Here is an 18,898-nt window from a genome sequence, read left to right as displayed (position 1 = left end):
TTATTCAATCCCCACGTGGGTATGTTATCTATTTTTTTTAACAAAGGATTGACTTATCTAAATTGTTGAAAATGACTTGCTCTCTTTGATGACGCACAGTTATTGGCTCAGCAAACATGTTTTTGTTTTCCTGACAAGTGATGGTTTTGGAGATGGAAGGTTTCCCCGCCTGATGCCAGGGGCAAGTCTTTTTAAACTTTTTAACCAATCAATTATGAATGAATCATGTGTTGGAAGAAAAGAAAAAGCTGCATTAGGCTGGAGCTGAACATACAGCACTCCTCCCGCCTGTGTGCTGAGCCCACACATTTAGAGATCAGATGAGGAAATTGAATTTATGCCATATCCATATTAGTAAGCTGTGATCACAACTGCTACAGATTTTGATATTCAGTGTTAGCTGACTAATGAATCGCTGGTTAATGTCAGATACAGCATATTATCCAAGAACCCACTCATTCTTTTTGAGGACTGTGTGTCGTGGTCGTTTTTTGACAGAGACAGAATATAACGTACCTATCATATAGAGGCATAAAAAAAACTGGCCATCTCAAAGAAAAAGTAAAAAACACTAGCTTTCTAAAACAAAAAGAAGGAAACACTAGCCGTCTCAAACAAAAACAGAAAAGCCTCTGGACGCACAAACATCCTCTTCCACTCCGCTCTACCATTTTTAGCTGCAGAGGGAGGAGCTGATCCGCTGCCTTGTTGGTTTCTTACAAGCAATGATATGTCAGTTGTCCAAGATTTCTATTTGTTATTCATGATATTAAAAAAATGTAACAAAGGAACTTAAGTGTAAACATTTTGCAGATTTTAAGAAAAGCATGGCCACCAACTGTTTGGTGTGTCTAACCTTGGTCCTCCAGTTGGTTTATGTGTGCAGAGGGAGCTCTGTGCTGTACACCCAACTCCCGACAGTCTGGATGCTCAATAAAATTTGTATGACTACTCAGCCTGGCAGTCCCTTGCCGGACTTTTTCTTCTTTGCCTTTAATGCAGCTGTATGTGAGAATGGGGCCTTATACGAGTGGAGCTGTCCTTTTGAGGGAGTCAGAAGATGGCAGCAATGCACTGACGTACACTGGCTAGCATCACAGCATGTACGGAGAGAAAAAATTACAGGGGAAATCGCCAGAGATATTGTCTCATGTTTGAAATCCTAAATAATGACTCCACAGAAAACGACTCGATTTGGAGTATAACTGGTAGAGGAGCATCAAGATGATAAATGCACTGTGTGGGTGAGTCACAGCAACACGTCCCACTCAGTGAAGAGATTCGTGGAAGGGTAAAAAAAAAGGAAAAACAATCACAGATGCCTCAGAAAAACGTGACTAGTGTAAGCCAGGGTCATGACATGTAAAACCAAAGACATGGTGTGTCTCTGGAGAAAAGATCACCAACCTTTTTGAAAACGAGAGCTACATCTTGGGTACTGATCAATGTACCAGTTTTAGACATGCGTCCGATAACAGATTCGCTCAAATTACCTTTAATAATGATATTGCCATGCATTTCTATCAGTCACTAATGATGCTCATTTATGCGAAGACATCGAGTACATTAGTGAATTCTCACAATAATTCCGAAACAGATAAATAGCCACATGCAATGCCGCACTAGTTATATTATATATATATATATATATATATATATATATATATATATATATATATATATATATATCTGCCAGCGTTCCCATTTTCAAAAGATGACTTCTACAACATTACAATAAAATTGTTCCATCACTGGTGAGCTATTTTAAGAACAGACCAGTAGGCTACTCAAGTGGCGCTAGGGGCTATGTGGTAGCCATGGGCACCATGTTGGTGACCTCTTGTCTGGAGTGTTTTGCATAACTTTGCCGGTGTAGTGCATATCAAACCTGTGTAATGAGTAACAATTGCTATCACTGCTGAAAAAAATACAAGACACGATAAACGCATTCATGTCATATACATTTAAAGGTGTTCATTGAATTACCCAAAGGATGCCCAAAATCAGAGCATCCCTAGCAACACAGATACTTTGTTGGCAAAATTAATCAGTTAAATCAACAATGAATTAATTATCATATTAATCAACATCTATTTTAATCTTTTAGGGCCATTGTTAACCTTCTGTTTTCAGGCTCTCAAGCATAATTATTCTCTGAATTCTGTTGTACTTCGGGAAAGCAAACTGAGTATCTTTTGCGTTGAATCAAAGACAGTTGCAAATATCTATCTGCTTTAGTGAAAAACAATGACCGAACCAGTAACTAAATCAGTTTCAAAAAGGTTGGCCAGTGCAACAACACCTCTCGTGTGTTATTGCCAAGTTGTCTAGTTTTTCAATCACTAAACAACAATAATTGGTTAATAAACAGTCAGCAGGCAGAAGAAATGCTTTTATAATACACTTTAACCCTTTTGGGGACAGCGGTTACTACAGTGGACAGCCTATCAAGTTATCAGGATACAGGCTAGAATTATTGGTCCATGAAAGTGTTCATGCAAAATAAGAATGTATCTGGTTATTTGATTTATTGGTAGAATAATCAATACAATAATCAATATTAAAACTCTTTGGCCGGGACAGCCCTACATATCCTCTAAGCAAATGGTATTGACACAGATGCCTGTCTTATGGAAATTGTATGACGATTAAAGGTCACATTATCTCGGGTTAGCAACATACATTAAAAAGACGGAAATGGACAGCTCAAGACTAAACAAGGGTAGACATCCTGTATGCATCGGTGGTGTCCTACGCAGCCCAGTCGCAGCCTCCACTGGGCTTACAACATAAACCTACACTGTCCCCACTAGTTGACAGTCAAGTGCACTAACAGCCAGCTGCTAGTGCAGTGCAAGGAGTGAGAATCACAATTCACCCAGCACTTTTAGCACGCCTCGGTTAGACATAAAAGCTTCTTTTCAGAAGTAGAGAAGCCACAAAGAGGATTCAGGACCGAGGCGGAATAAGCAATGTTTCTCCTTGACAGGTAGAATTATCACCTTTTAGATTTGTAATGGATTGTACAGTCCCAAAAATACATGAACATTTAAGTGTTTTGCAAGACTCCATCATGAATAAGTCATGCTAGCAACGTAGCAGCTATGGCTCATTTTCATACAATGCACGTCTCATGCATGTAGGCATTAATAACGGATGTGGCTTTGGTCAGAGATACGGGGAAGAGGCTACATTCAAATCTTGCTAGTAGTTTGAAAACTTCCAAAGCCCTCTTCAAGTAAATAAACTCACTTTTTGACATTTACACACAACAACACTGAAACAGCTGCGCAGGGGAGAACTCAACCCCACTTTATTTACAGAGCAATTCACAAACCAAAACTAAGTAAAGTGCTGTACATGAGAACAAAATTTTCCTTTCAGTGGCACTACTGACTGTGCACAGGGTAGATTCAAGAGCCAGGAAATGTCAATTAATCAAACCACAATACCAAGTTTCCACAAGACGGTGCCAAAGTAATACATTTTTTGCTTTGGCTGGGGCCCAAAACACCAAATTGGCAAGATTTTCAGAAAATAAAGTTTCCCCGCATTTTTTTAAATATGTGAATGCCAAACCCAGAGTATGGCAGCTGACAAACCCTGATGCAGCATCTTCATGTTTGAAGGTTACAAGATAACAACTCTACGTTCAGTGAGAAGGCGCAAGAAGTTACAGTCATGTTGAAGACTTGTTACGGAAGGACATGAACGCCCTTCAAATACGATTGATGTCAAATGGGAAGAGATAGCCAGATTAATCAGATGTGCAAGGGAGAAATACCGACCACAGAGTGAGCTGAGCAACTTGCAGAATTTCCCCAAGGTTGTTTGCTCCAGATAAAAAAGATGGTAGAGTCAGCCAATCACAGTGAGTTTTTCAGCATGCAGTTGTTACTGGAGTGGCTACATTTTATGAACTTGAAACCACACTCAATATAAAACATCTGCCATTTAAACCGGGGCTCCAAAATCAACAATAAAATGACAAGACCAAATGACTTTAAAGCAACTTAAATCCCCATCAATAATTGCTACTTGTGCGTTTGCAATTTTCCACTCCATGCTACTTGGTCAACTTCTTGAACAATGCAGAGCAAGGGGGGATGCATGTGTGTGAGTGAGGAAAGGCTACCACTTCCAAGCTGCGTTCTAGCAGGAGAGTATGAGGCAGCATTTTGGACCGCCACAGAATTAATTCAAACCTCATCACGTGGCTCCTCTAGGGCAAAGCAAAGTGCTGCACTGAGTTCTCAAGCGACATGCTATGTTCTGCACAGCAACAGAGCAGGCTTTCACTAGGACTAACATGTTAAACGAACAAACTATGAACGTGGACATAGAGCCGGAAGGCATAAAGATATGAACCTACTGGAAGTCACACCACATTTTACATTAATGGCAAAAATAAAAGCAGGAGGCAGCAACCCCAATGAAGTCACACATTTATGGTGCATAAGAGTCTTATCAAGTCTCCACATTGACGTGGTGAGGTTGAAAACACTGTCAGATGGATAAATTATGATAATGCACCGTTTCTTCTGTGGAAGATTCATGCCGCCATAGGACACAGTTCGATAATAGTCTTTGTAATCACGTCTTCAGATTTGCAGCCGCATGATCTGGATACTCGGGTGAAGAGAGGGGCGAAGCTGTCAGGTGATCGATCTTGGTGGTGTGTTGGTTTTGATGGTGGAAGAAGATGCCGGTCCGATCTGGCAGACCCAAAGGTATTATGAGGGTTAGGTGGGAACGTCTGGTCAAAGAGTTTAAACTTCCATTTCCAGCAGAACTTTGCCCAGCTCGCCGGGGGAGGCAGGGGCCATTAAATCCAATTGGACCATGTTTCATGCTTCCATTGTTGAGGTGGTCGATCAGACCTGTGACCTTCAGGAGGACAGTGCCTGTCGTGGTGGCAATCCCCGAACTAGCTAGTGGACTCCGGTGGGTAAGGGATGCCGTAATGCCGAAGAGCGAGTCCTATGAGGCCTTTTTAGCCTGTAGGACTCTGGAGGCAGCTGACAGGTACAGGCCTGACCCATTCCTGACCCCAGATAAGCAGTGGAAAATGGATGAATGGTTTGATGGCACTGACGTCCATATATTATTTTATAAAGCAAGGTTTATTTTAAGTTCGCCTTATTACCGCGTTGGTGGTGTGTAACCCTCATGCTTAGCATGAACAATTGTTTCTGCGGTTAACTTTGCTGCTTCTTTCTGACAGTATACACGTTAAAAGGCAAATTTGAGGACCTGTTTCAGCCCCATTGGAAAATGTGCTTACTTCGTCGCTGGATAAGTGTTTACAGCTGTTAAAACAAGATAGCAACAGTTTTACCAAAAAACACCCGCCACCTGAATGAATGACGATGTTCATACTTTCTTTTTCCCCCATTAACATCAAAGAACGAGATGATGTAAAGATGACGTGTTCTATTTAATGTTTATCATCCGTTTATGACGAATTGGGGGATTTAAATTATTATTTTCCGAATTATGGCAGGGGTCGACTGAAGAATAAATACACAACTTGTTTAAATGGATATATTGCTCCATCCTCTGATCGAATCGGTGATTGAATTTTATATATACCGTATATATATATATACTGTATACAGCAGGGGTGCCCAAACTTTTTGTATCGAAGATCTACTTTTCGATCAACTAACCTCCCAGGATCTACCCTTACCAGCGCGCACGCGTACCATGGTAGACACGTACCATTTTAAAGTGCTTCCCTGGACCCTCCTATATTCCAATTCTTTGCCCGTGCCCTCGGTGAATTGTACACAAAGCAAACTCAGAATGAGAATAATGACGATAAAAGATAGAGCGCAACACACAAGCTGCAATTGCAGACTGCTGAGCGCCAACAACTTCCGGTGACAATCAAAAGCCAACGTAAATTCAGATTTACCTGCTTCATTTTATTTTTTAAATATTTTTTTGGTGAAAATGAGACTGATAAGATTATTAGGGTGCAGCGTACATGACCACAAAAAATATGTTATTAACATACAAAGACACACAAATGGTTGTTTGTTTTTTTTCTCCTCGACACTCTTCGGATCTACTTGGGACCCGTCTTAGATCTACCGGTAGATCAGGATCGACGTAATGGGCACCCCTGGTGTACAGTATATATCTCCAAAATCGCTGATTTCTGCTTGACCCCTAATATCCTGATCATGTCAACCCTAGCAGAAACTTGTACTCTTCTCCGTACCATACAAGACAGCTTTTGTGTATTTTTGACTCAGTCAGATGAAACAAAACTACCACAAGAGATGAACTTTTTTTGTACCTTTCGTGAATAATACAGATTTTTTTTAATTAAATAGGAAGGTGGAAGGGGGTTGCTCATTTTAAATCTCGCAGCTTTCAAATTAGGTCATCATGACAACATTGTCGTCTTTCTTCATCAGTTAAAATGATCTCTAATGTTTATGGATATACCAAGAGAAAAATCTCATATACCACTGCTCAATGAGGAAAACTGTGAAAGTATGAGTATTCATTACTGTGTGGTCAAATCTCTGCACCTGTCACTCTGTGCCTTCCTTACGTGAATTGTCTCCTCCACACGCACGCTACCAATAGAGGTGGGGGTTGGGGTGGCATTGCACTGCCCGTGGCTGACGTGAGGCAGTGCAGTGAACTTGTCAGTGAACACTCACTGCCTCTCCTTGCCTTCTTCCAAATTTGAAATCTGGAGGATGGGAGGCAATCTTCAGTGTTGAGAAAGACTGCGGTGGCCATAAATTAATGCCATCTGTAGCTGAAAATATGGCTTGCTATGCATACAGTCACGGGAAAAAAAAAACAACAGCTGTTTCTTCAGGTTATTGTTTATTTTAAATCTGACAAAACATAGATTTGTTTGCACAAATATAAGGATGACAGTCAAAATAGCTCATCAAAGTTGAATTCAGGAGTTAGCCCTTTCTCATGGTTTTCTTGATGATAACCAACATCACAAGTTCTTTCATTAATAGCTGTGCAAGTGTCATGCCAAAATAGTCATTATATGCATTCCATGTTTTCTATTGTCTGTCTGTCAGTTACATGACAGTCCCTTGGTGACAATAGATATTAAAATTAACCTGAAATTGAATAGGGTGCTCTAATATTTCTTTTACATGACTGTATTTTGAAACAACACCGCTTTGAAATGGGGCCAGACCAACGATATACCTTCAAACATCGGTAAAAATCATTGGCAAAATGGCCGATGTTGGCTGACCGTTTTCCCCTTCATGTACAGTGAAACTCCTCTACAACCTACATGGGCAAAAAACACCCCCTAAAGTGAAAGAAATGTTCATGCGTGAAAGCCATTCCCACTTTTCTGCTCCCCATACAACGAAAAGTCCCCCTGTTGCGTAATAGGAAACATTATTCTCTGCCCTTGCCTCGCAACGAGGTTCACTACAATGAAACCAAGCCTTCCGCAAAAGTCTAATCTGACCTCAGCCTGCCACAGCGACTCCTACTGCTTTGCTCCGAAATGGCAACAGCAATCACCACACTGGTTTACACATGTACAGTAGTACACAAAGTATTTGTTTCAGATGCGGAATGAACGTTGCATTGCTAAAATGGCTACCAAACGGACCTTTGCATGACAAGGAGTTAAGAAAAGCTTTAACACTTTGGTATATTAAGATATTTTGTGATGTTTTCTTTAATCAATGTATATCTTCTCAGTGAAAAACTGCTTTGAGATGATTGCATGACTTGGTGACTTGCTTGCCTAAGCAATTTCAGAGATGGACTCTGGAGCCTGCTTTGACGACTTCAGAGATAAACTATTTAGCCTGCCTTGACGACTTCATAGTCTGCTTTGTTTGAATTGTCAAAACTTGATTGAGATCAATGCCACTTGATTATAAAAGGAGGGGAGCGATGCTCCTCAGCAGAGTCCGCTCTGGGTTGCCGTACAAACGCCAAGCTCGTATTGAAGCTCACTCTGCTGAGGGTGTTGGCTCTCCACCCTACTGGCACATGGTAAGAGTTCTTTAGCTTCATACAACTTGTTTGAACTGTGTTATCATTTCTGTGTGGGACCAATAAAGTGCCTATTGTTGGTGGCCAGAAGTGTCTTGTCGTTATTTCTGAGTGCCTATCTCCGACGATCCTTTATAAAACTTGATATTCATTCAAATTGAGTATCAGAAGTGTTTCAAAACACACTTCAAGACAGGATAAAAGCAATAAAAATGAAAGATGGAGGAAGCAAAGTAAAAGACATTATGTAAGAAATTCATGTCAGTGAAAGTGAATGCTTATCGCAAATTTCGAAAAATTTTCCTGTTCTTTCTTATTACACTGGCTATATGAAGTGTTAAATAAGTGTATGCTCATACTTATGCACTATTGGAATAAAAACTAAGAGTACACATATACGGTGTGTGTGTTTACATCTGAGACAAAATTTCCTATAGTCAAAAGTCACCTGTTGTGAAAAATGTCTTGTTGCAAACATGATTTCGTTTTAGAGGAGTTTCACTGTACACTAAACCATTTACAATGCTGTACTCAGAATATGCTGATCTCATAATTCACTGCACTGAAAACTCATAACTTCCCTTCATTATGTATGACAGCGTATCAGTTTTATACAGTCATTCAATGGGTGCGTCAAAATATATTTTAACTCCTGAGTTTTGCCTTTTAAAAGCAGCGCTCGTGAGCACTGAAATTCTCGTGGAGGAAATGGCCGGGATGTCACTAATTTAGACACAACCTAAAGTCACTGTTTGTTTGTTTTTAAAACAACAAAACAAAATATATTTGTTTTAAAACGTGCAACATAAATCCACCATAGATGTGACAGCTAGATAAGACACAACATTACTGTACAATCAGTCAGAAATCACACAAACTTAAGTGTAGATTAGATCAGTAATGCAAAAAAAAATTAAAAAAAAATAAAAATTTTGTGTCTTTACCACATCAACATAGCCAACATTTGATGCTTCATGAAACATCTCTTAAACACAACTTATCATCAGGGATACACGATAATTATCACCTCGATAAATATTGGGCTAGGATATTTTCTGTACTATCCTATCTGAATGAGATGACCCAAAAGTAATTTGAGGACAGGATCGTTTGAATTCTACCAATGCTTAAGAAAGGGGGCCTGGATGCAAATTGAGCCAAAGGTTACCCACAATTCTTTACGACAGAAATGTTTAAAGGAAGAGCGGACTAACAGAGTTGAAAGACTGCACGTAGATGCTGGAGTGTCACACTCAAGACTTAAATTTTTTTTTAAACACTGATGAAAAAAATATGGGAATTTTATTGGCCCACAAAAGGATTGTCAATGAGGCCAAAATATATTGGTTCTACTAATGAAAAACATCATCAGTGATCCTTCACAAAAACAAGTTTGTATCCGTATCTTTTTCATTTCATTATTCGGCTAATATTTTGCATGTTAAGTCCACAAACGAGAGGCGGCATGACTCGCTGTTCCACGATGAGATAGGAAAAGTGGAGTCAAATTCATTGAAACCAGTGCTGTCCTTTGCTGTGTTCAAAAGGAACAAGCATTTTCTCTCTCCTTGACCCTACAACGCAATCCAACAAAGGTGAAAGAAAGATGGCTTAAAGTTTAGGAGGTTGGACTTTCCCAAGAGGCCCCAGGGGTAGGTGTAACTACTCATACGCCATGTCTCCCATCTTGTGGTGAATGGTGATATTACAACTTAAAACTACATGCTCATTTGCCTCAAAGTCTCATGAGATGGAAAACTCACTTAAAATCATGCATGCGTAGAACGACAAATTTCAATGATTTTTTGGCCACGAAGTTCATCAGAGGAGAAGAATATGTGCTTGGTGGTTGCGCTTTCTTGGCAGCACACGTATACCAGCACTGATTTTCATTGGGAGGAATGTCGGTGCCATTTGACTGTCGTTGCTGGACAGCCCCGGGGCACTTGTGGTTTTTTTGTGCCTGAAATGGGCATTTTTCATAGCCCCGCTTTTTCAGCGGAAATGTCGGTGCTGTTGGACAGTCTGCAGCTGGATGGATGGCTTGGGGAGCCAACGATGAGAAGAAAGGCGCGTCAGCGCAGAGCACCGATGCGTATGTGGAACTGGGAGTCGCGGCTTGGAAGGGGATTTACATGGGACAGGAGATGATAGCCAATCTGTTTTTTCATCAATGGACGCTAGCTTCTTGTTTACTTTCAAAACTTAGCTTGTAGCAGATTTTGTGCACATTTTCAGCATGGCGTCCCTGATCCACTGGTGAAAGGGCACTTTGATCCTCTCCTTTTTCATCTATATCTGCTTCAAACAACAACGAGTATGCAGAAGAGTGGTTAAGATTGAATGAGTGTCTGCGTCTTATGTGTTGTGTTGTATGATTTTGATGATATGTTATTCTGACTTCAAGATGGCGCCGCAAGAGTGGCTGCCTTTACAGCAGCTCCTCTACTTTTTGTTCTTCTTCTACTCTTTTACTTTCATAACTTTGCTGCTGTAAATTGGGAATTTCTCCATTGTGAAACGATTAAAGGTTTTCTTATTCTTATTATTATTGATTTCTCTGTGTTCTTTGAACCCTGTCAAATCACAGCCTTTGGAATTATCAAATCATATTTTATCATATCCCGATGACATTGTAAATGCAATCAATCCTTCAGCCCTACGAGAAACTCTCCATCTGGTTCTTAGCAACTTCTTCTGCCTCCAACTGTTCACACTCCTCTTAAAACAGATGATGACCTAACTCCTCCGGTAGCATTAGTCACAAAACCACACGTCTGAAAACCTGAAACAAAAACATCGCATTACTGTTGGTGATGTCATCACAGTGCCGAGATGAGAACATTCATCCTTCAATTGTGCTCTGACTTATATTGTGTTTCTAAAAGACAAAGAGTGGCTTGAAACTTGATTTGAATGCTTGATGGGGATGGAGACGGCAGATGCCGGAAGCTATTGATGTCGGTGAAAAAAATGCTGCAAGTCAGCCAAAAAGACTAAAATAGATGTAATGGGCTTTATGCCATGGAATAAATAAGCATTACCACACAGAGAACAAAGGCAACACCAGGAATGATTCAGTGTCAAGTGACTGGTGCGCTGGACGACAAATGTAAAAAGTCAAAAAGCTTTTAAATTATCAGTTATATCATCACACATACAAAACGAGCTACTGATGTCTTCAGGCTCATTTAATTATGCTCTTCCATATTATATTTATGAAATGTACCGGTACATAAATATTGGGACACTTGGTAATAACATTTCCGGGAACTCAAAATGGAAGACGACATGGAGTTGCTCTCCCCCCCTTGCAGGTACAATCGCTTTGGGGAATACTTTCAACAGGATGCAGGCGTAAGTCTGTGAGTTTTTGTCCAAACACTTTATGAACATTTGAACATGGACGGCGCTCGCTTATGTTGGCTCACTATTTTTGTATAAGTGCACTTCAGTGGTGTATGATGGAGCTAGGGCCAATGGCTCTCTATGAGGAATGAGTTTTTCCACACCAAAATTCTCCAAGCACACAGTAAAACAAATAAACACATTGAAAAAAAAAACTGAATAAAAATCAAGATTTGCCCTGATCCAGTGCAATGTGGGTTGGATTACAGCCTAGTTGTAGTCATATACAACATCATAGATACGGTACATGTACTTACGATTACGCTTCTAAAAACAAAGAGATTTATTCGAACAAATCATTTTGATGCTGCTGCAGAAGATAACCAACAAACAAAATGTGTTGACCTCATTCGACTGAATGTACGTTAACCCAAAACTGTAGATTTGACACTGAAGTTGTAAAATTCGAATGTAATTGAGCTAAAGGATCTTTGCGTTTTGATTCTGTTTCTGCGTTAAAACTTGACATTGGCTCTTCATGCATAGAGATTTTCTATCCCACAAAATCCGAAAGACTGAGTGTTGTTCACTTTTCCCTTGTCTGACTAGAGTAGAGAGAGAAACTCCTCCAAAAGGCAACGGAGTGGATCACCTCGCAGCTGGATGTGTGGCCATGACATCCTTATAGGTTGCAGCACACAGAGAAACCACGGTTTTCTTAGTTCACTGCTCAAACTTCATAAACAAAATTAGCAACGACTCATGTCTGTGTCCACCCATCCATTTATATATGACTTCATCCCGTTTCATATGAGCAACCTATCCTGGTTGACTTGGGCTGAGAGGCGAGGTACACAGCACTTGATCGAGAACGATGCATTTCAATGACAATTTGTTAACTCCCAGATACACAAAACCAGCTGTGTGATCCGCTACCATCAACCAAGTAGCAATGACGAGGCGACATCTGTACGCTTGTGAGTAATCCATGAAATATTTTTGTCATCATTCCACCCCCCCAACACACATCTGTCATCACCATCATCATCTTCAAATGAATTATTTATTGTACTTACAACTGATGCAGCTACATTAAAAGGTGCTAAATTGGTCTCTATTCAGGCTGAATGCATCCAAAGAATGGACAGAAAAATTGTGATTTACTTTGATCAGCATGAAACCTTTGATTTGTTATCGCAACAAGAGAATTGAGCCCGCTGTCGCTCTAAATTACACTTTATCTCGGATTAGGCACATCACACGCAGGGAACATGCCAACAAACATAAGCCAAATAGATAGATCCTCACATGTAAAGAGCAAGAGTGTGAGGCGACAAGTTTATACCCTGAGGAATTGCAGGTACAAGAAAGTATGACAGGGGGGTTAACTGCGCTGTGATCAAACGCACTTAGATCTCGGGCTGACTGGGTGCTGCAGCAGAATAGTGTGTGCTCGAAAAAGGGGAATGTTCGGTCATCCCAGTGTTAGCGGGGTATTGTCACATGAACACCATACTTCTTCAAAAGGGAAGTATTTCGTTTCAGATATCAATCCATGCAACTGCACAAACCTCCTGAAGAGTGTGTACATTTAGTGAAATGTATTGCACACGGCATTCTGCATAATTACATGATGATAATTACCGCAGTGTATAGAACTGAATAATCTAAAAAAAACAAACCTACAAATACCCAGTGAATACACCTATGCGGTAATAAAAAAGGAAAATATACATCAAAAAGATTTGAATTAAGCATGCATTGAATATACATTGACCAACAAAGAGTAGGTAAATCAATATCATCGTTATTGTCTGCACTAGCTTGATTGCTTTTTTTTTTGTCATTTCCAGATTCACATCTCTGCAAGTGTGCTTTTGAATGGCACTTACTGGTAAATGCCACTATTTTTTTCCAAGAACAGCAACATGAAAATAAATTGTTAAATCACACTAGTGATCATGTGGCGCAAACCCCAGTGAGACAATACAATACAAGACTAAAGGAGGAAAAAACAAAAACACCACTTGATGTATGAATTACTTAAATTCGTCATAATTACAACACAGTCATCATCCTGGAGGGGGACCCCGCCATCTGTGACCCTTTCTCAAGGGTTAATTTACACTTTATGGGTTTTCTGATAGTTTCCCTTTCCCAGACAAGGTTGAAACCCAGAGATTGTATCCGTCTTGGTGAACTGTGGGCTTGTGAAGTCCTCTGAGACTCTTTTGTGATTAATAGCTATATACATAAATAAACGTAACTTTAGTGAAAATGTAACAATGAAATGTTCATTATTGTGGTTGTGGTTTTGCAGTGGTGCCGTGCCCCATACTAAAGGGAGTTTTGATATTCTGCCTTTTCTCACATCTACACAAGAAACAAAATACTCTCCAAACATTCTGTGAAACGACACTATCTCTGATGAAACTACTCTAAGTCTAATAACCTTGTAAAGCAGATTTTTTTAAATTCGGTTCACTTTATTTCATTTATTTCAGGGACTTGATGAAGCTGCTTGATGAAGATGTTTTGTTCCCATGATGACAGACTGAACAAGACTTTTATCAAACGAAAAAAAAAACGAATTACGGTTGTTGTTGTGCAACGTGCTTGCCCCGTTTCTGTCAGTGATTTTACTCAGAGTTGGGATGCAAAGAGCCACCAAGCCACCACCAAAGAATCACAGTGTGCTACAATGTGTCGTCTAAAGCGGGACGTAATCGTCCTGTTCCAAAGTTGACATTGGGAACAGAAAGAACCGCGCCTGGCATCTTGCAGGGGCCCACACACCACTGCAGTGAAAGTGAACCCCAGTCAGCGAGACTGTACGCAGCCTCAGTCTCAGCCTGCGCCCGGGAGGGAGGAGGCGTCACCGACTGGCCGCGTTCCGCCGCCTGCATCACAAATCCAAGTAGATAAACAACACGGGACTCCTAAAGTTGCACTCAGACCTCTGTTCGGATGCAGCGGCGGAGGAGCCATGCCGAACGCTCTCCTCCCGTCGGAGGCGTGACCTAGCGGCGCGGGGAAACCGCTCTCCGCTCCCCAAACGTTCCCCTCCTTCTCGCCAGCGACGTAACAACATGTCGGCAGAGGACGGCCATGTTTAGCTGGTTATGTCGACACACGGAGGAGGAGGAGGAAAAGTCGACCCGACGTTTCACGTTCCCCGGCTCTCTGACTGGCTTCCTTCCCGCTGTCGACACGGCGACAGCGTTTCAGAGTAGAACTCGACATAGGAGGGGCACCAAAAATGGCCCAAAACTTAATGGAGACATTTAGCGCGCAGGTGGTGATATGCCAGCAGGCAAGCAAAGTTCACGCAGTGAGACAAGTTAAATATTTAGACACAGATGTTGAACAGCAAAAGATGAACGGAGAGATTGGTTCCACAGACAAATGCGCTTCCGTTCACGTTTGACTTGCGGTACTTTGGAGCTAAATGAAAACTGTAATTATTTCTTACCTGTCCACAGTTCTGTCGCGATGCTCGCAGGGCGTGCGTTACAATCCCAAAGCAACAGAATGCGCGAAAGCTGTTGAAAACACCGAAGCGCCTGTAGCTAGGCAGACAAGAGGCGACAAGAGAGAAAAATTGGCGATCACTAGGAGGATCTACGCCAAAAGCCACATGATCGCCGACGTCAGAGTACGTATTTGCATGCCGCACCGGGGCACCGGTATCCGTCCATAGCGGCTGCGTGCTGACGTTGCCTTGGAAAGTTCACATGAGGGCGGCAGAAAGTGGGCCAACTCTCTTGTCCGGGTGACAGAGGACGTACCGACGCATCCATAAAGCATGACGGCCGGTGTGTTTACGTGAACGATGTCCGTGTTGTTACTTAGCTGATGTCTGCCCTCCTCTGTTCCGACTTCATTGAATATGAAATCATCATGAAGGGGCGTGTCTTTCACAACCAAGCACCGCCCCTTCTACGCCCCCACACCCTTCGAGTCGCCTGGTTGCGCGACACATGAACACACAAAACTGATCCTTGGCGCCTGGAAATCTGTCACGCAACAGTGACCTCCTCTGGATTCCTTATTGAACTGATGGTGACCTTGGCACATCAGCGGCGCGTCTCCGGGCCACATGCATGCATCTCCATTTAAAACTCAGACGCCGGCCTGATATTGTTGTTGTTGCCCACCTGCGATTGGGGGTTGTTTTCATGTTACTGTATATTAATTCAAAGACACTATAAGTCACACATTTCCTACTGACAATACTGTAGTTTGGTGCCATGCAACATGATTCACTGTAAATTTCAGTTTATTTATTTGTAAGTCAACAGTTGGGGCGGCCTGCTAGTCCAGCGGTTAGCACGTCGACTTCACAGTGAAGAGGTACCGGGTTCAATTCCAGCTCCGGCCTCCATGTGTGGAGTTTGCAGGTTCTCCCTGGGTCTGCGTGTGTTTCCTTCGGGGACTCCGGTTTCCTCCCACATTCCAAAAACATACATGGTAGGCTGATTGGTCACTCTAAATTGTCCCTAGATGTGGGTGTGGGTGTGCATGGTTGTTCGTCTCTGTGTACCCTGCGATTGGCTGGCAACCAATTTGGGGTGTCCCCTGCCTACTGCACGAAGCCAGCTGGTATAGGCTCCAGCCCCACCCCCCGTGAGAATAATGCGGTTTGGAAGATGAATGCATGAATGAAAGTCAACATTAGCATTTTTTTTTTTGTGAAAGCTAAACAAGAAAGTGAAAAGTGCAGCGAACCGCAGCTTTATTGCAGATCATATTTCCTGCTGTCCCACTATGTTGTGCATTTTAATCTACTGCTTATTTGTTTGTTTTGTTTTTCAATGAATTTTACGACAGGCATTTCCAAACTTATAGTTCTGCGCAAATAGATGTCAAGCCGCTTATCCTCGCGAATGTCGCAGTAGTGATGGAGCCTATCGACCTATCTTCGGGCAATAGGTTCAACAATGGCAATCTGCAGGGTCGAGAGAAGCATTTTAAAACTGTACGCGTGAGCTACGATACTTAACAGACTGCAAAAGTGCGTTGCGTGCCTCTGCATCCGGTCTCCCACTAAGGTAGGCAGTGATTTTCTTGTAACGTACTCATAAACACTTGTGTCTACTTTATTTTTCTGTTTCGTTCATCTTAAGGGCCGTTATCATGGCATGCGTGTGTAAGAGCGTGCGTATGTGCGTGTGCGCAGTAACGGGTCGATCGCGGGAGGTTGGTTGATCGAAAAGTAGATCTTAGGTCAAAAAAGTTTGGGCACGCCTGCTCTAAAGTCTAAATTGCCCCTATTGATGTGAGTGTGAGCATGTGGTTGTTTGTCTATGTGTGCCCTGCGATTGGCTGGCAACCAGTTTAGGGTGTCCCCCGCCGCTGCCCGAAGACGGGTGGGATAGGTTACAGTACACACCACGACCCTTGTGAAGATAAACGGATCAGAAAATGGATGCATGGTTAGATTTTTTTTTCCATCCATTTTCCGAACCGCCTAATCCTCACGAAGGTTGCGGGGGTGCTGGAGCCTATCCCAGCCGTCTTTAGGCAGTAGGCGTGGGACACCCTGAACCGGTTGCCAGCCAATCGCAGGGCACACAGAGACGAACAACCATGTGCCCTCACACTCACACCTAGGGACAATTCAGTGTTTTCAATCAGCCTGCCATGCACGTTTTTGGAACGTGGGAGGAAACCAGAGCACCCGGAGAAAACCCAGGCAGCCCCGGGGAGAACATGCAAACTCCACACAGGGAGGCCGGAGCTGGAATTGAACCCGGTGTATCTCTGCATTGTGAAGTCGACGTGCTGGCAGCCAATTCGGGGTGTCCCCTGCCTACTGCGCGAAGACTGGACTACCAGGCCGCCGGATGGGTAGATGGATTGGTTAAAAAAAAAGCGAGCGAGAGAGAAAAAGATTGTAATTAATTGCAATGGCGGTTAAAAGTCACTAGATGGGGCTAAACGGTTGCCTTATGATTTATTCCTGTGCACAGTTTCCAAAGTGGTCAAGAAGGAAGCCTTGATGGCGGAATTTTTCCGTGCCAATATGATAGTTGCTGTCAATAAAAATGAATATAATTCAGAGCTTTACAAAGAAAATTTGAATTATTTGACTGAGATTCCTGTACTACACAACATGTTTTCTGTTTTCAACTAACAATACAGCAAATCAAGAGAGGATTAAAGCAACTTGAGCAATTAAAATGTACAAAATACAGCTTTATAGAAATTGTTCAAATGCTCAAATTACAGATTTTTGTGACATAAGAAATGGACCCAATGTAAATCATTTAAACCACCAAAGAAGCCCACAAACTACAATTAAATTGGGGTAATTATTATAATTATTTTTTAAAAATAAGTGAGACATATTTAGGCTGCAAACAGGTGCTAATCCTCATAATTGGGGAAGGGTTTTCATAATAAACCAATCACATTCAATCTCATGTTAAATGGGATTCAGTGCATACCTGCTCCCATTTAAAGTGGCTGATTAACTCCAAATAAAGTTACGCTGCTCTGTTTGCTTTTTGTGGCATTTTTGTTGTTACATGATACAGCACGGTAGTCCAGTGGTTAGCACGTCGGCTTCACAGTGCAGAGCTCCGGTTTCCTCCCACATTCCAAAAATTTGCATGGCAGGCTGATTGAACACTCTAAATTGTCCCTAGGTGTGAGTGTGAGTGCGAATGGTTGTTCGTCTCTGTGTGCCCTGCGATTGGCTGGCAACCGATTCACGGTGTCCCCCGCCTACTGCCCGGTGACAGCTGGGATAGGCTCCAGCACCCCCCGCGACCCTAGTGAGGATCAAGCGGTTAGGAAAATGAATGAATGAATGAATGAATGAATGAATGAATGATACAGCACAAGCTATTGTCCATCCCTCCACAATATCAGAATCAAAGGGAAGTCACTGTTCAAAGGCATTTTCAAGGCATTAAATATCCCAGAAATGTATGAAAAGATGAGAAGAAAACTGGTCACATCGGCTGGCCAAAGGGTCAATAGGAACTGCAGGAATTTCTCACAAGTACTAGCTGTTTTAGTGGCAGGATGTACGCATCATTTTAAAAAGGAAAAACATCCAAACCAATTTTGCAAAGGAACACATGAAATCTTCCAAATGTGCGATTTTATCTTTTATAGTGCGATGAAAATGTGGTTTAATTTTGTATCCCTAATTCTAAAAGATATATTCATCACCTAAAGAACACCATGCCTAAAGTGAAACATGGTGGTGGCAGCATCATGCCTGGGGGCTGTTTCTCTTCAGCTGGGGCCTTAAGGCATCTTTATACTCGGATGAGAACTGACCGCACGGATGTCACTGCAGTTATCCTTAATACTCCTCTGCAAGCCACACACATTGTTTTGAAAATGTCCTGCAGTTTCACTTCAAGTCGGGGGTGTCGCCATGGCAAGTATTGGATTGGAGAGTGGCTCTCAAATAGGGTCATGAGGACCCCTAGGGGTACTTGACATTTTAAAATAGACATAATCAATGGAAGAAAGAGCTTGATCACAACATGTGTCTCCCTGCCAAGAAAATTGTGTCAGTATTCTT

General features: G+C 41.9%; 1 protein-coding gene across 1 annotated transcript in view; it reads right to left on the bottom strand.

Annotated features, from left to right (window-relative positions):
* Nucleotides 1–15,237, bottom strand: part of LOC127600254 (zinc fingers and homeoboxes protein 2-like) — a 35,918-nt gene extending 20,681 nt beyond the window's left edge. Inside the window, exons 1-2 of the mRNA XM_052064679.1 lie at nucleotides 15,032–15,237; nucleotides 14,828–14,924 (exon numbers count right to left, since the gene is read on the bottom strand). The gene's annotated coding sequence lies outside the window, so the exon portion shown is untranslated. The remainder of the gene's footprint in view (nucleotides 1–14,827; nucleotides 14,925–15,031) is intronic.
* Nucleotides 15,238–18,898: the final 3,661 nt, after the last annotated feature.

The sequence above is a fragment of the Hippocampus zosterae genome, chromosome 5, assembly GCF_025434085.1.
Source record: "Hippocampus zosterae strain Florida chromosome 5, ASM2543408v3, whole genome shotgun sequence".
Classification (NCBI taxonomy): Eukaryota; Metazoa; Chordata; class Actinopteri; order Syngnathiformes; family Syngnathidae; genus Hippocampus; species Hippocampus zosterae.
Note: the sequence above shows the minus strand (reverse complement) of the source record. Positions and strands in the feature narration are given on the sequence as shown.